A 4,363-nucleotide genomic window follows, 5' to 3' on the forward strand; every position below is an offset into this window, starting at 1 on the left:
TCCCTCCCTACTGTCGCCTGCCCAGTGAGAGCTCGCCCCACGGTGCCCCTGCTCTGCCCCTCGCTGGGGTCTCCTGCTTGTTGCCCCCCTGCGCCCCCCCGCTCCACCACGGCAGAGTGAAGGGCGGGGACGCCTCTGTGCCCCGAGCCCAGCGCGCAGGGCCTGCAGGGCTGAGGATGAATGTGGCAGGGCGGTGGGCTTCCCAGGGGCGTGGCCGGCCTGGGCCGCATGTCAAGACCACTCCCCTAGGATAATTCTAGAAACCGATCCCCTAGACCAGGCCTTCGGGGTCCGGGGCAGGGGCCTAGGGAGGCCTGGGTGATGTGTGTGCAACAGGGGCTTTATGTGGCAGGACCTCTTCCTCGCCCTCGGACCCGACCTCTCCCTGCAGGGAACCCCTGGGTCCCACAGCCCGCCACCCCTGCCCCGGTCCCCACGTGGTGCCTGCCCTATACCCGGAGGTCCCAGTGCCCTCTGCCGTCCCCCCTCACAGGCCCTTTCATTGCCCACCCCTCCTGTCCACAGCCCCCCCCCCTGTGATCCTTCCCTACCCATCGCCCCTTCCCATCCATTACCCGCCACGCCACACTTTGTGTCTGCCCCTCGTGGCCCATACGCCTTTTCATGTTCCCCATCCCAGGCCCCACCCCAGCCCCATGTCCCCCCAGCCCACGGCGCAACCCCCTCAGGCAAACAGCTCAAATCCAGAGTCCCTGAGACCAATTCCTGTAACTGTGTTTATTGATGAGTCCAGGGCTTCTGGGGAGGCCCTGGCAGGGAGGGACACAGAGCGAGATAGACACACAATGGAATGCTTCGAGGTTTGCTCCGATGTTTGGAGCGCCCAGACTAGGTGAGGGGAGGGCGGGGCCCCACACACTCGGGCCCCCTCCCAGTCGCCCCCAGACAGAGATGGATGAGAGGTGGGCGCTGGGGGGGACGCAGGCCGAGGAGGCCGGGCCACTCAGCAGCTCACTCACGCGCTGAGAGACCCAGGCTTGCTCCAGAACCCCAAACCAGTGCAAACGACTTAGTGCAAATTAATTCAGGAGGGACGGGGAGACAGGGTTCTGGACGCTCTGAGTCTTCTGAGCAAAAGACAGAGGAGAGAAGAGAAGAAAAAAGACAGAGGAAAGGATGAAGGGGAGGGAGGGAGGCTGCTGGTGGTCTCTGGGCCGCGGCAGGGCGTAGCCTCAAAGATGGAGTCGCCGGGCGGGGGTGGGTGTGCTGCTCCTCCGATGGTGTGGGTCGTCCGTTCCTTTAGCTCAACCTGCGGACAGAGGCAGGACGTGAGGGCGGGTCAGGGCGGTCCGGCCAGGGGGCTTCGGCGGGGGTGGGGGCGCCCGCGCCCACCTTCCAGAGCTGGTTCCTGAGTCAGGGTGTGTAGTGGTTCCAGGATGCAGCATATTCTGTCAGAGCTAGAAAGACTTGAAGAAGTCCGGGTTCCAAGGCCCAGGCGTGAGCTGGGTAGCACCATTTCTGCGGGTCGGGACAGAATGAGTGCCCAGCTCTCGGCCCCGAGCCCCCCGCCCCCGCCCCCCCGTGTGTGGCAGGGGACCCCCCACCTTGTCATCTTGAGGGTTCTGGGGGTCCAGAGAGCAGCAGTAGTGTATTGGCTCCTTCAGGAAGGTAAAGGAACAGAGATGCTGGGTGTTCCAGCTCCCCCGCGGGGCCAGCCGAGAATGTTCTACGGGAAAGAGGACGGCCGTAAGGGCTGGGTGTGGGTCGGTTGGCCCGGGGGGCCTGGCCTGTACCTGCGCTCACCAGGGAGGCCGGACAGCGTCCCGTCTGTCCTCGCCGTCACGCCGGACCGTGTCATGTCCCTCTGCCCACATCCCGGCGCCCGGCCTCCGTGGCTGGCAGGCACGTCCACACCCACTGGAGACATGGCTGTGGGCAGACAGAGAAGGCGCTGGCTGAGTGGGCAGCGGTGGCCGAGGGGGTGGGAGGGCAGCGGGCTGGACACTCACCCTCGTCTCCGGTCTGAGCGCGGACCGATCCCTGCTCCGTCACCGCCCGCAGAGGCCCGCCTTGGCCACGGGCTCGGAGGCCAGTGACCCCCGGCTCGCCGCCAGGCTCCAGCTCCTTGCCCCTGCCTGCGCCCCGACCTCCCGCCCCCCAGAGCTCTCATTCACGCCGCCCCGCCTCCCTCGCCTAGTCTGGTCTCGCCGGTGCCCTTGACTCCCCTGGGTGCTGTCCTGTCTGCCGTGCCAGTCCCAGAGGCGGGCGGTAAGGGCCAAGTGTCACCAGTGTCACCAAGTTCACTGGGGGCCCTCCTGCGCCAGCCCCTGGGCCGCAGTGCCGCATGGGGATGGTGGCCCGCTGGGCCCGCGGCAGCCTCCTTGCTGCAGAAATCTCCCTGGGGCCCTGTCCCTGTGGCCACCGCTCCCCCCAGGTGACGTCCTGCGGCGGTTCCCCGCACACTGCGCCTGCCTTCTAGCCCGTTCTCCGGCCCTCGAGGCTCCGGCTCAGGCCTCAGGAGGCCTGGGCCAGAGCCGCCCCTGTACCTGCTACTAAATGAACTGCAGTGGGTGAAGTGGCAGCTGGCGGCCCACTGACCTGAGTCCCCCGCCTCGTCCTGTCTGCCCCGGGGCCTGAACGGCCCCCATGTGCTGGATCACCTCCCTCGCTGGCAGCCCTGCCCCATCTGCCGCCTGACTCTCTGGAAATGCCCTTTCCACCTGGGACAGCCGCAGCTCCCAGCCCGCCCTGCCTCAGCTCCCCCTGAGACGGTGTCACCTGTGCTACCTGCCCTGCCGTCACCCTGCCGCTCTGCCGGGATGTCGGCCACTTCGCCTCGCTGGTCCTGGCTCCCCAGACCTCCTTATGCAGAAGGCCAGCGGAGCAAGGCCCAGGGAGGGGAAGGGGACTCACCTGGCCCGACAGAGCGCTGTCTTCACCTGCCCACGGCTGCCAGCTACACCTCCACCGCCCAGGCCCTGGGGCAAGCCTCTCTCCAGCTCCCCCGTCCACCAGCTGCCACGACCTGAAACCAAAATTGACCGGGATGAATGCCTGGCTCCCCCCTCTTACTTCTGCACCGCCAGCTTGGGCCTGTCACTCCCCACACCGATGTCGTCCTGCCTGCGGGGCACCTGGGAGCCCACCCATCCTCGGGCCCTAGCCCGGGCTTTTTCTAACAGGGGTGGCCCCGCCCAGAATTCCCGCCCCTGCTCTGCCAGCCAATCAGAGCGGGGACCGTGCTTGGGGCCACCGCAAGGCCCACCTCCGCCCGGGTCGGTCCAGCGCACATTCCTCTCCTGTCCTGGAATTCTCCAAAGAGGGCCTTCTCCACACCCCTCCTTTGGCATCCTGTAGACAGGGTCTGGCATTGTCCCCAAATGTCCCTCCCCCACTCCGAGGTCGAAACAGTCATGTCCCCTCAGGGCGGACCTTGCAGGCTGCTCCCCACCCAGCCCCCACTGGGCGCATACTCTGCCCCTGGACGGAGGTCTTGGCCGGGGCCGCCAGGCGCTCCAGTGGGACTCGGAGTCGCCTTCTGCCACCACCGCGGCTGAGACCACGCCGTGAGCCCGGAGTCCATGGAGCGGTCGTGAGGGGTGTGGGGGGTTGGGGCTCAGGTCGGGCCGAGGGAAGGGACCGTGGTCTCGCGGGCCAGGCAGGCGCTGATTCCCTGCTCGAGTGTCGTCTAGTTGATGGTGCCCATCGCGAGCACAGTGGCTTCCACGCGCGGGCTCCCCACTGTGGCCGGGCGCCCCGTCCCCTCACCGCCACGATCCATTGTCAGGACGCGGCACGCCCGCTGTGCTCCACGGCTCGCGGGCGCGCCCTGGTGATGAGCCCGGCAACTTCCCAGCCCTGCCGTGGCCACCCTGTGCACCGCTGCCCAGGACACCGCCTGCGCATTCAGAATTGGGACAGAGACCAGAGACCCTCGAGTCTCCCCCAGCCACCCTGCGCCACCCTGTCCCTGGGGCAACCACGTTGGCCCCATAGGGGGTGTTGGGGCCCGGCCGTCCATAGGGATCAGCCACCAAGTCTAGGGTGCTGGTGCCATGGGTCGGGGGAGGAGACATGCCTAAGCAAGGGACCCAGAGCTCTCCAGCTCTGACTGCACCTCAGACAGGGCCCTGGGAAAAGCCCGCTCCTCTGGACCCCTGCCACACCCGACACCCAGCCTTTGCCATGGGTGGACCCCCAAATTTACGGTGGGAAAACTCCAGCCTTTGCCATGGATGAACCCCTAGATTTACATGGGAAAACTCCAGACTTTATGGGTGGACCCCCAGATTTTCGTGGGAATATCCCAGCCTTTGTCATGGGTGGCCCCCCAGATTTATGGTGGGAAAACTCCAGGCTTTGTCATGCGTGAACCCCCAGATTTACGGTGGGAAAACTCCAG

The 4,363-nt window shown here is 66.5% G+C and overlaps 1 pseudogene; it reads right to left on the reverse strand.

The window, feature by feature from the left end:
* Window positions 1–714: 714 nt before the first annotated feature.
* LOC112402321 (collagen alpha-2(I) chain-like) lies at window positions 715–4,037 on the reverse strand (annotated as a pseudogene).
* Window positions 4,038–4,363: the final 326 nt, after the last annotated feature.

The sequence above is a fragment of the Neophocaena asiaeorientalis genome, unplaced genomic scaffold (genome assembly GCF_003031525.2).
Source record: "Neophocaena asiaeorientalis asiaeorientalis breed wild unplaced genomic scaffold, Neophocaena_asiaeorientalis_V1.1 scaffold43, whole genome shotgun sequence".
Taxonomy (NCBI): domain Eukaryota; kingdom Metazoa; phylum Chordata; class Mammalia; order Artiodactyla; family Phocoenidae; genus Neophocaena; species Neophocaena asiaeorientalis.